Here is a 13,540-nt window from a genome sequence, read left to right on the forward strand (position 1 = left end):
TACTATTCCACTTGAAAGGTATGGTATTTGGCTTTTACAGACCAGATCTACTTGAGTAAACCTAAATCTAAATTGACTATCTAAATTGGACCAGAATTTTAATGTTTAAGTCCATTTTTCTTGGGGCTCAGGTCTCTGTTACTTTGGAAAATCTGTTATTCTCACTTTGTTCATGGATTAGAATATTTCCAGTGCAGAGAGTTCTGAGTTTCTTATCTCAAAGCCTATGAAGTAACTGATATTTTACTCAACTGGAGTGTAAAGCCAGAGGAGGGTATGGTCCAACAATCACTAAGTTTTCATGTACTATAATGAAGTTATTAGTTCAGCCTGCTTTTTGGAGGGACCTTGATCTTGCAATGAATCTAACTGAAGATGCCCACCCCCTTACTCCTGTATTCATTCATTGTTAAAAGCTGGAAGGTACATTCAATATGGTCACATCCAGTGATTCTCATTTTTCCCCAACGGTGAGGTTTAGGGGTAATAAATGGGGTAGGTAACAAGGTGATTGGGTTAGTAGGAATGAGTGTAAGGGAAAACACATACAGCTCTGCATTCCTACCTCTTCTCAGATGGAATTCTGACCATATGATATATATTGGAGGTTCTTGTGATATGTAATTCTGCCGCTACCAGTTCCCCTACATTTCAGATGAGAAAATTTGGTTCCAGACAAACTAAGTAGCTTGCCCAAGACATGAATCTACTTCATGGCCAACTGAATTCAGGATCCAGTTCCTAATGTTTTCTTTTTTAAAGCTCAATCAATAGTTTTTGATAGGATTTCTAGTAGCATTGGATAGGAAAAGCAAGAATAAAACTCTTATCCTTTCAAAAGACTTACAGTTTAACAAAAGGTGTGCAAGTAACTATGATAGATATATGCCCAGAGAGTCTCTAAACAAAAGAATGCCTCTCATGTGTTCTTAAGTAAATCGAGAGGTTTCAGAAAGCTCTTATTTCTTTTTTAAAAAATCTTATTTATTAGAGAGAGAGAGATAGCACAAGCAGGGTATGCGTCAGAGGGAGAAACAGACTCCTCACTGGGCAGGGAGCCAATGCGGACTCAATCCCAGGACCCTGGGATCATGACCTGAGCCAAAGGAGATGCTTAACCAACTGAGCCACCCAGGCACCCCGAAAACTCCTATTTCTCGAAGGTTTTTTCCTATATAGTATTAGCAGAGACATTCTAGAAACTCTCAGAAGAGTTGCTTATTTATAGAATTCTTACTCTATAGTCATATTTTCATAAAAGTAAGCTGATAAAAGAAAATATTTTAATTGAGTACAGACAATATTTATTATCTAGAAATTCAAATATTTATCTAGAATTTTAGCATATAGTATGCGCTGCTTCCAATATGGATTTCTCTCTTGATTTGGATGGTTTGAATCACATGTTGCTTGTTCTTCAGCCTCAGAAGTGGGCCTTATCTGTTAGAAGTTAACAGTTGCTATAAAAAAATAATGATACTTAATTATTTCACATAACAAGTGACCTTGAGGTCTGTGGCTTCAGGGATGGCTCAACAATGACATCAATAATCCAGGATTTCTGTCATTCCTCAGTGTGTTGACTTTTCCTCCTCTGGTATATCACCGCATGGTTGCAAGATGCTGCTATGCCTCTGGCCTCAGGTATTCACACCAGCAGCTTCCCCAGTAGGGCAGAAGGAAAAGGGAAACAACAACTTTTGTCAGATAATCTCATGTTCATCTACCAAGAATCCTTGATTATTTTGATATTTTATTTTGATTAAATTGACTTAAATACAATATATTTTGGTTTATATTAAATAGAATCTATTAGGTGTGGGCTGTCCAATAGTGTCCACACTGTGTGTGTGTGTGTGTGTGTGTGTGTGATGTAAAACCTGTCCGTTCCTCACCATAGATAGTGGATGTGACATGAAAGGAAAAGTTTGTTCAGGTAGTCCATGTTGAGGGTAATGGGTTAAAAAACTGTTATGATGTTTTCCTCCAAATATAACCTTTATTTTTAAGGCATGAAGTAAGAAAGCTTGTACTTACCCATAAGTCTTTGCTCTCACCATGAGTAAACTCAGTCTATCATGGAATACCACGGACATGGACATTTTTGCCTAAATGACTTTCTCTTCTTTCCACACCACAGACCCTGGCTGAGCCACTTCACAAGCCTCCTAAATGGTCCTCCCATGGACACTGTACCCCCACCCTGCAGTCAGTGGTTGACTCTGTTTAGAAAAGTATAGTAGGGGACATTGCTCTTAGAAAAGAAAGAAAAATTTTAATTACCTTGGGGCTGACTCACCCTTATCTCTCCAGCTCCATCCGTAGGACACTCTGTTTTCTGAACTCCCATATTAGTGGTCCATTCAGTCCCTCAGATGCTCTCAGTTCCTTCCCTTCACCGATTGTGTTTGTATGTACCGCTGCCTCCACCTGCAGTTTCCTTGTACTTCTCACTTGCCTCTCTTCCACACGCTACCCTTTATTCTGTGGATTGAGGCTATGCTACAGTGTCTCACGAAAACCTGTGGCCCTGAGAGACTTTCTTCTCTTAGCACACCCCCTGTGTATCATTTATATGACTCTGTAATTTCATAACTATTTTTGTGGTTGTGTGCTTGGTATCCATTAGTATCCAGTTCTCTCCACTGGATAGATGGTGAACTTCATGGGGACTGGACCTATTTATCTTTTAAATTTATCTTGTGTTCAAAATGCTTATGTGATACTTGGCACATAGTAAGTGCTCAATGTACATGTGTTGACTGTATCAATAAGTGAATGAATAAATAGTATTTATGGTGTTATCTGATCTCTGCATGATTTAAGTATGTCAATTTCTGAGTTTAGTTGATGTGGCTATAGAATAGGTGATTTTGGGTCCTTTGTTTTAAAGATTTTATTTATCTAGTTAGTTATTTATTTACTTAATCGAGAGAGAGAACACTCTTGGCGAGGGGCAGAGGGAGAGGAGAGAGAAGCAGACTTCCTGCTGAGCAAGGGAACCCCCTGCTGCTGCTTGATCTTAAGACCCAGGTCTGAGCGGAAATCAAGAGTTGGAAACTTAACTGACTGAGCTCTCTTTGGGTTCTCTGTTTTAGAAAATCAGTTAGAACTTTTTCCTTTTATTGGTCATTCCCTGAAGAATAATCCCCATGTGTCTTTTTATATGCTATATGTATGAGATTTTAAGTTAGAGAACTTCTAAATACAATGACAGGTTTTCTCTTAATAAAGTTGGAACCTATAAGTGTATGATCTTTGAATTTAGAAGTCAGAGTACTATTAAAATGGTGAAAAAAAACCTGACCTTCTATATATGGATTTGAGTTTGGAGAGATCCAAATGTCATTTGGAGTAGAGTCTATTGTATAGCATGGTATCCAAGAGAAATAAGAAAAATGGTTAAAGTGATGTGGTTACCAAGTTCAGATGATTTTTTCCCAACATCCCTTATAAACTTTTTATATTTATCTGAAACCGTAACACTTAACTATCTTTGCCTTTGGAAAATCAACAAAATTAATGAACAGAACACTTATCAAGCAGATACTATGTGTCATTTATTAATTTGGCGAATAATTATTGGTTACCGCTTACTTGCCAGCTATAAAGTCGTATTTTTGTCAGAAATTTATCTAAGAAAATGACACAGTCTCTGATTTCCAGGAGCAAACAGTGTGGACCAGAAGTTTCAAATCCAGCATGATAAGTACAAGTACTTTGTTAGAGGTAAGCAGAGAGGGTGATGAGGCAGTAGATTAAATGTCTCTAACTCAATTTCTGTTAAGGCAAGCGAGGAGAGAGGGGAAGCTGAGGGAGGGCTTCCTGGAAGAAACATGTGAGTGAAATTCTGAAGGGCAAGTAGAAGGTTTTAATGAAATACCCTTTATTGATGGTGCTAATATTCTTATTATATTGAATTGTTTAAGTAGTATTGTTATTTTCTCCTCAACTCTTATCATTTTGTCTCTCTCACATTCTTGAGAATTAGAAATATGTTTCTAACAAATTATTAAACGTTGGGCTATGCATCATCTGGATACACACTGGTGATTTCTCTTTCTAATATTAAGTGGATTGAAGCTTTGCAGTGGTAGTTCTAGGAGACAAAAATAACAGCAACGACAACAATAACAACAAAGGCACTTGGACCAGATTCCACAATGAACTGTGCTTTATTTAGATCATTTAGCTTAAGTAATTGCCACTATCCTAATATTTGGAAAGACTAAGTGGCTTTCCCTGTATGGACATTCATAGGTGACATCCTTTGGTTCTAAAATTTGGACCTTTGCTCAGTCACAGACTCATATGAGGGTCAGGGTTTTTGAAATAATGTTTAATGGATTCTGTCTTCAGACAGGATGCATGATGAGCATTTGATAAATACACTCTCAGTGATCAAGCTCACTGGTCTATGCATCTTTTATTTCTTCCTCTATTTAATCTGCCACTTTTGCTTTCAAAACGGGGAAAATTTCAAAGAATACATGCAGGTTATTTTAATTTAGAAGAGTAAGCAATTTTTAACTATTCTGAATTGAAGATACACCAGATATCTTGGTTCGTAGGACCATCTTCTGAACCAATAAATTGGTATTTAACTGATCTTGACGGAGGGCAAGATAAACACTTTCCAAGATTACTGATGGAGAGGGAAGAAAGAATGACCTTATTAGATGCATTGTAGCATTACTTTTTTGCACTTATTTCCTAAGAAATATTGTTTCATCCGACATTTTTTTTTGTTAAAGATGTTGAGTTTATTATTTTTGGTTTTGTCACTGGCTGGTAGCGTCTCCAGTTGTTTTCCCTCTTATGTGTTTCCCCTTCAGATGGATTATTTATTTTCTATTAAGTTGTTCTTCTCCACCTACATAAGTGAGTTTTGAGGAGCTAAACATTATCTGTTCACTTAATCTCTCTTCAGAGTTCACATTGCCAAGGCCCTACCTTATTTTTAGAAGCTCTTCTCTGTATTTTTCCATACTTTTTCAGCGGGGTGATGCCTGAACTGTTTTAATATCCCAAATGCAGCTTTCTAATGCTTTGTAAAGTAGCAATATAACCTCTCATTATGGAATATTTCTTTTTAATCATGTTGGGTTAGCACTGACCTTTTCTTTTTCTTTAGGAATGCTACATAGCTTAAGAAGCACTTATGCCAAATGCTCATTTAAAATGAAGAAATATACAGGTTAAAGCAGAAACACACACAACTACTTACTCATTGTGGAGTACTTACCTGACAGTTTTAACCATCAGAAGCTTCAATAAATGCAGGCAAAGGCCTCTTGAGTTGTAGCCGTTGCTTACGACATATTTCCCAGATAAATCTGTGGGCTTAGTGGCTGTGCTTCTAACTAAACCCTTAGAATTTCACTTAGGGACTCTTTGCCCATGTTTACAAATAAGGTGGTTTTTCTGATTTCTCAGCCTTCAACAGATTGGAAATAGTACAGTAGAAACCAGAAAGGAAGCAAAGGACTGGTATGTTTTGAAATGGGGATAATATAAATAATGAACACATAGGAAAATTTATCCCATATGTGACTCTCCTGATTATTAGAAAAGATAAAAACATTTTGTTGACCTTTATACGTTACATTTTGCCAATAGTTGAAATGGCTTTGAGTAGGAAAGAATGTTTTTAGTTTATCTTCTGGGGTTCTTTTTTGAAAACTAGAGATAAAAGAAGACAGAATGTGAATTATACAGATATATTTTTATTTGTAAGAATACTTTATAATTATGAAATATGGTATATCTCAAAGACACTGAAGATTCAGTTGCTATACATAAATTACAGTGAGGGTTCATCAGCCTGTTATCTTTCTTAATTCAGTTCTAGAATTGTACAGAACAAGCATTCTTCACCAATCCTCCTTTGTGTATCTGAGTATGAACTCTTGACCTATGGGAATTATATGTATTTGCTGTAAAACAGATAAATGTAAATAATGTAAACATTAAAAGAGTCATTTCATTTCATGCCTGATAATGATAATGAAAAATAGAACATTTTAGTTCAGTCCTTTGAAAAACTTGTCCACTATTTAAATAGTTTTCACATAAGCAAGAATATTCAAAGAATGGATTTTTAAAAAAGAATTTATTTATGAGATACACACAGGGAGAGGCAGAAACATAGGCGGAGGGAGAAGCAGGCTCCCCGCGGGGAGCCCAATGTGGGATTGGATCCCAGGACATCAGGATTCTGAACTGAGCCAAAGGAGACGCGCAACTGCTGAGCCACCCATGTACCTCTTAAGATTGGATTTTGAGGCATTACACCGACACTTAGAAATCATGGGTGCTGGAAATGTGAGGGTCCAAAGGACCCCCCTCTGAGTGCTCTGGTGATGATGACTATAATCTGAGAGCCCCCAACCGTTTCTCTATTCTCTAGTTTCATATATGACAGACTGCCAACAAGCATTGTGCCAAAGACTATTCGTGACACAAAATTCATGCTATTTGACATAGCAAATAACCTTTCTCATGAACAGCCTTTAAATGTTTTCATTAATACCAAATCATGATCCTAAGTGGCATGTGCTTATACCTTTTGGATTTTGTGCTGGAGACAGCACACTGCAGTCTAGCTCTCACTGTGCTAGATCCAAGGGCATCACACATCATGCTTTGTGAGGCCACCCATCCCTGCTTCTCTATGGCCTCAGGATGCCCTGTCAAGCATTTCACTGATGCTTTAACAGCTGAATAAGCTGCTAAGATTATTGCTGGCTTAGTGAGGTAGGTCTGCACAGGAACATGTGAAAGGAATCTCAGCTAACACAGAGGTGGAGTTCAAATGGAAATCTTTTAAAATATAAGTATTCATATATTTAGTTGCAGTGACTAGTTCTGTGTTGAGCCTGGTGATGTTGGTTGTTCCTTTCGTAATTAGCAAAGAGAAAACCAAAGAGAGGGTAGAGGCCAATCCTCCTCTATCTTCTCATTCCCCTTCCCTCCTGACTCATCTGTTTTTTCATTTCCTTTTTTTTTTTTCTTTTAAAGTAGACATGACAGTGAGGTGTTATGTTTACTTTGCATGGATATTCCTTTCCTGACCTCCCCTCGACCTGCGAAAAAACTCAAACATGCACACACACATTTCTTCAAGTGTAATGGCGGAAGGTAAAATGGAAGAGGATTTCCTCCACTAGTTTCTTTGAAAACAAGATTAAGGAAACAATCTAGTTTGTGAAACAGTGTATTTGATCAGTAAGAGCAGTCCTTCAAAATGTGTGTACTCTGTGGTACAGTGTGTTTTTTGATTTGCCAAGTTTTGAATCATCACAAATCGATAAACTAACCCGTCATCCTATACACCTGGGTGATGTGCTGCTTTCCTGGGCTTGATTTGGCAGAGGACGAGTGAAGTGTGGGATTCCTGTTAGCTCTTGGTAGTGTGAACGCTGCCAGTGTGTGTTGAGAAATGAGTGTATTTCCCGGAAACACCCAAACTTAAAAGTTTCTCTGTTTCCCCCCTACACCATTGAGTTGAATTCAAAGAAGTTGTCAGCGTCTTTGATAACAGCAGTGTGGTCTGGTTGGGCATGGCTGCATTTTAATCACTTCATGGATATTAAGAGCTTTAGTTCCAGTTTATTCCTGCCTCTCTCTTCTTTCCAGAATTCCCCTTAATCTGGCTCTCGATAGGAGGGACTTGCCTGTAGGGGACATGCAGAAGCAAAAGATAACAGGAAGGCCCACACTTTGCCAGGGTATCTTGAAACATGAAAGGTCAGACACTACCTTTCTCTAAAAATAAATCTCTTTCCACAGGGTCAGTAAAACTATCATTAAGGAAAATCTCCACTTTAAATTTCTTCTTTTTCCTCTAGAAAAATATGCCAGTATATTCTAAAGTGTGGCTGATTAACTGTTAACAGAGTTGATTTCAAACCTCCCAAGCCCATTTTTAAACCCCTTTAGAGGGATAACTGATAAGATGTCTACATTGCAATAAATATGCCACCACACGCCTTTAGAGTGTGGATCTATATTAGTATCATTATCAGTATTATTTTTTTTCTCCTCCCTTTCTTCATTTTGCATAAATTGAAATTCTTTCAAAACTTCAGCGGCATGTTATTAAAGTATCTGTATACAAAAAAAAAAAATTGCAAATGATTTTCTTCTGGAGGAAACGACTGCTGAGGAGTCTTTGAAGCCCATGCTTTTGTTGTGAATCTGAGAGTCATTGTTACCTAACAGATTCATACCCTAGGCAGAATTGCTATGGAATCGTGTGCATAAAACACTGTGTGTCAGCCTAGTGCGCCTCAGGAAGAAGCAGGACCATCGAATGTCCATCAAAAAGAAAAATATATGGGTTTCAGCATCCACTGCTTTCCAACCTCACTATAATGGTAAAGCAAATTGTATACTCTTTAACTCTCTGTTTGCCTACTGTGAGGGAAAAATTGGAACAGATCCCAAGTCCACATTGTCCTCCTGCTGAAATGTCTGTCTTATCTGACTGATAAGACCATTTTCATGGGCCACTTGCAAATAAGACTGTGTTTTGCAATTCTGCAAGATATACGTATGCGTATGTATATCCACCATACATAGATATACATAAATATGTGTAAATATGCATGTATATATATAATATTTATTATCTATCTCTCTTTTTTGAAACTCTAGGGAGATATTGACTAAAAGCAGGTGGAAAAAGAACTCCCTTCAGTGTCAAAGACATCCTGTTGCTTTAATCTGCCAAGACTGCCATCTCCTTCTGTGATATGGGGTTGGTGTGTGTGGAGTGGGGAAGAAAGTGGGGGTGTTTCAGAGCATTTTTAAGTGTGTTTGTATTTAAAACAATATAGAAAGGAGGGTTTCAAAATTTGAAGTCTTCAGGGAGATTCTATGTTCTAATCTTTATATAACAGCAAAGGTGGGGCAAGCTACAGGAACAATTATCCTGGACCTCAGGTCTGTACATCTGCTTACTGGGTTTCACAAGTCTGTTTTGACCAGGCTAACAGAACCTGATGTAAAATAAGTTAATACTATTTAATGGCAGGAGTCTTGAGTGGATAATGATACCTACTTGGAGGAATATATTTTAGGCCTGGTACTTTTCTTTTTTTGTAAATTAAAAATGAAAACAGGGATACTTCCCATTTAATTGAGAGATGTTATAATAAAGGAAAATTTATATTTCAAAAATTGCATTCTTTGGAGGCACTAAATCCAAAGTAGATAATTACTTTTTTTTTTATATTTCTGGAATATGGTTCATTATAAATTCCATATTTTAGGAAATTCAAATGGTAATTAAAACTTTAAATTGTATGGGGTACCTGGGTGGCTCAGTGGTTGAGGGTCTGCCTTTGGCTCAGGGTGTGATCCCAGGGTCCTGGGATTGAATACTGCATCAGACTCCCCTCAGGGAGCCTGCTTTGCCCTCTGCCTATGTCTCTGCCTCTCTCTGTGTGTCTCTCATGAATAAATAAATAAAATCTTAAAAAAAACCCTTTAAATTATATATAATTGTTTGGAAAACATATAGATGGTACAGGAGCTTTCCTGTTTATCAAGTTTATTTCAGTTTAGAAGAGGAACACTTTTTCTCTCTTCTCCTAATTTGTTTGGATGGTCTAATAATTAAATTAACATAAGACAGACTAACATGAGAAAAAACTGATTTTGTACATATGGGAACCCCAAAGATATAAGGCCCCCTGACACTGAGATGGGTGACGTGTGTATGTCATCCTGAGCTAAGGAGAAGGGAGTAGGGGCCTGAGACATCAGAGGGGAGGAGGACAATTCACGGGGTATGGGAAGAGCAAAGTTTGGAAAAGCAATGTCTGCCATGTGTGTAGAGAAGACTTTCTGATGTAAAAAGTTATCTCTTGTAGGATCCCTGGGTGACTGATGGTTTAGCGCCTGCCTTCAGCTTTCAGCCCGCAGCTGATCCTGGGGTCCTGGGATCGAGTCCCACATTGGGCTCCCTGCATGGAGCCTGCTTCTCTCTCTGCCTATGTTCTGCCTCTCTCTCTCTCTCTCTCTCATGAATAAATAGATAACTCTTAAAAAAAAATAAGTTATCTCTTGTAACTGCTGTCTTCCTGATACAGGCTCCCTGTTTAAATTCTTTTAGGCAATTAAGGGAGAGGTTAAAAAAAAAAAAATCTTCCTGAGTCTGTGAGGCCTGGATTATCTCTTCAGCTCAACATAATCCACATACCAAAGTGGCATATTTTGGAGTCATGAGTTCTGTTCCCCCTTGCAGTCCATATGAGATAACTATGAAATTAGAAAAAAGAGAATTTCATCATGGAGAAATGAGATTATTTTAGTTTGCATATGACCAACCAATGAGAGAATAAGTGTACATACTCAATTTGATTTTAGATAAATTAATATGCATATTCATTTGCTAAATGTCTCTAGACCTAAAATGACTTGCTCAATGACTTGCATTTTATAACTGTTTTCATTATTTTTTATTCAGGTTGAATATATACTCTACATGGAACTTTAAATGTTTAACACTAGAGAAATCTTTTCCTAGTTTCTTTTCCCATGAAGCATTTGGCAACTCATTTGAAATTGAATCATTCAGCTATATTTTTACTATTGTTTCCTGATACTGAAGTTTACTCAGTATAAGGGCTAACCAGTTATAGAATGATTACTCAGTGAATTTCCCAAAGTTTTAAATGTCCCTGTCCCCCCAGCTTGTGACCTCTTGGAAGGCAGCTTCATTGGTTATCAAGAACTTTGAGTGCTGTCTTGATTTTGATAAACTATATATAATCACTGAATCTAAAAGTCCCTCCTATTGAAAATATGATTCCCACAGTCCCCAATTTTCTCTTATTCTCCTTGAATGCATGAAGTAGTGTATTTGGGATTCTAAACCATGTTTTTTTATTTAGCAGTGTAGACTCATCACTTTTCTTTCCATAAAAGAGATACACTATTATGGGTAATAGTATTGGCTTACTCATTGATAATAATGTTCAAAATTGGCTCAGTGTTTTTCCTGAAAAATGGTGATTATTTTAGTTTGAATTTCAATTTAATCTTAACCAGGGTAAGCAAAATAATTAGCATATCCATTAATGAAAAGGAATTTTATCTTAAATTGGAAAAAAAGTTGGGTGTTTGGAATAATTTATTCATGCCAGGTTTGTTTCAGAGGGTTGAATTTTTATTGTAAATTATACTCTATTCTTTCAACTATTTTATTCATCAACTATCTGCTAGATATTTACTCTTTTCCAAAAAATATATGAATCTATTGATTTAACAACCAGAGACAAATCAGCTTCAGTCTCTGTTAGACTAGGTTGAGGAAGGGTTGAAAAAGTTTCTCAAGATCCATAAAGTTTTTTTGTTTTTTAATTCTCTATACTTAAAATCTACTCTCACACAGTTATATAATGGAAACTCTTACTGTCTATATGTTAACACAGCTGTAAATTCTCTAGGGTGTTCCAAGTTTATTTGATGATTTTAATGTGTCATGAATCTGTAGAAAAGAAATAATAACCGAAAAAGAGAAATTGCAGATTTCAAAAATAGGAGGAAAAAGTTGGGAAGTTGTACTTTCCTAGAAACTGAATATAACCAAGATTTGCTTTCTGTTATTTGCTTTTCAGGAATGTGTCTGACTCTTAACTGACAAAGACTGCATTGACAGAAAGCCTTTCCAAAGGTTAATTATTTTACAAAGAAAGAAATCAGTACTATATTGCTTGTTACCCTTTATTTTAATCTTAAAATTATTTTCCTTAATTACCTGACTGCATAGTTTCAGGGATGTTTTTGATTTCTGATTTACCTTATCAGTTAAAATATTTTTCAAATCTGCATCTTATCTGGTTAATCTTATTTATTCTGAAGAGAATAGATTAAATCCACTTAACTGTCCACTTTATTAAATTTTGGCTATAATTTATGTTACTGTAATAGAATCAGGACAGGAGGAAATTAAATTGCTTAAAAAATGCAGAAGAGTCTGTGGCTTCCATAGTCTCCTAGGTAAAGTCTGAAACCATTTAATGCTCTAAGTGGAGAGAGTAGCATTATAAAACTTCATGAAAACAAATGCCAAAATAACATTTACTTCTTTTCATTTTGATAGTGGCATATTGGAAAATCACTGGACTCTCTGGGTAGGGATTTTGATTTCCCTTCGAATAATTTTATAATCATTCACAAGTTTTAGGTAGAAAACTTTTTGTTCTAAAATTTTGACATCAGTTGCAGTAGTGCAGGGATTAGACTATTTCCCAGTATTTGTTCCCTGGGCAGAAATTAAATAGAGTTTGTATTGGTTATCAATGCTATAAATCAATGTATACAACTAATTTGGACCAGTCAAGGATAAAAATAATACTCCATTTTATTCTGTAATTATTCAAAAGATTTACCTCTTCTTTCTATTTCATTTTTTTTAGCAACCCTGCTTGGGAGGATATACATGGAAGATGCATAGATTTACAGAGATATGAAAAATTGTCATGAGGAAAGAATTGCTGGAGAAATTGTAATACTGTAATCTGTTGTGTCTAGTCTGAAAATGAAATCATTGGAAACCTGAACTAATTTGTACTGCCCAAGAACCATAAGAATAGGACTATCTGGTGCCATTGTTTAGGAATGGTAATTTAGAACATGAAAAATGATACAGTTATTGGCACTTTTCTCAGTATCCACGTTTGTTAAGCGGTATGAGCCATGTACTGGGTTGTTTACCTGCTAATTAATGAGCCCTTTCTGATACCTACTGTGTATGAAGCAATAATTTAGGTGCTATGTGTGATGGTATTGAAGAAACCCCCCCTGTAAGTAGGGCCAGCCCTAATCCAGAGGCAGCCCATCCAGGTGCCTTCCTGAAGTTTTAGCAACAAAAAGCATTCTGTTTGTGATAAGAAAACCATTTCCCCCCACACCCTGATTGGAATGTCCCTGAATAGGTTCATGTTGACCTTCTGAGAAATCAACCTGGATGCTATGGGACTCCCGCGGTTCTTTTGTCTTTAAGCGAGTTTTTTCTTTTACCTTTAAAAGATACCTGTAATTGCTAATTGGGGCTCTTTTCCTCCTCGGAGGCGGAGAGCCCGTTTGCGCAAACGTTCAATAAACCCTCTTGCTAATTGCATCTGCCTGTCTGGGGTCTGAGTCTCTGGGGCGTCCACCGGGACACGTTGGCACCCGTGAGCCAGGGTCCAACAGTATGGAGGGTGTAAAGGACACGTAAGAAAGGGGCAGCTGGGTCCCTTGGTTGGTTGATTGTTGGACTCTTTGATTTTGGCTCCGGTCATGATCTCAGGGGTGTGAGATCGAGCCCCTAGTCAGGCTCAATGGGGAGTCTGCTCCAGATTCTCTCTGTCTCCTGCCTCTCTTGCACACCAGTTCTCTCTCTTTCTCTCAAATAAATAAATATTTTATTAAAAAAAAGGAAAAAAAAAAAAAGACAAGACAGTCATGAAATACTGAAGGAAAACAACTGTATTCCTTCACCACAGGCTTTTAGCATGTCATAGAAACAATCATTTAGGAGCAAAGC

General features: G+C 37.0%; 1 long non-coding RNA gene across 1 annotated transcript in view; it reads left to right on the forward strand.

Annotated features, from left to right (window-relative positions):
• The window catches only part of LOC140598474 (uncharacterized), a 59,863-nt gene extending 46,805 nt beyond the window's left edge, over nucleotides 1–13,058 (forward strand). The window contains exons 4-5 of the long non-coding RNA XR_012000899.1: nucleotides 11,628–11,683; nucleotides 12,429–13,058. This is a non-coding gene — a long non-coding RNA (uncharacterized lncRNA). The remainder of the gene's footprint in view (nucleotides 1–11,627; nucleotides 11,684–12,428) is intronic.
• The last annotated feature ends 482 nt before the right edge of the window (nucleotides 13,059–13,540 follow it).

This window comes from Vulpes vulpes, chromosome 4 (assembly GCF_048418805.1).
Source record: "Vulpes vulpes isolate BD-2025 chromosome 4, VulVul3, whole genome shotgun sequence".
Classification (NCBI taxonomy): domain Eukaryota; kingdom Metazoa; phylum Chordata; class Mammalia; order Carnivora; family Canidae; genus Vulpes; species Vulpes vulpes.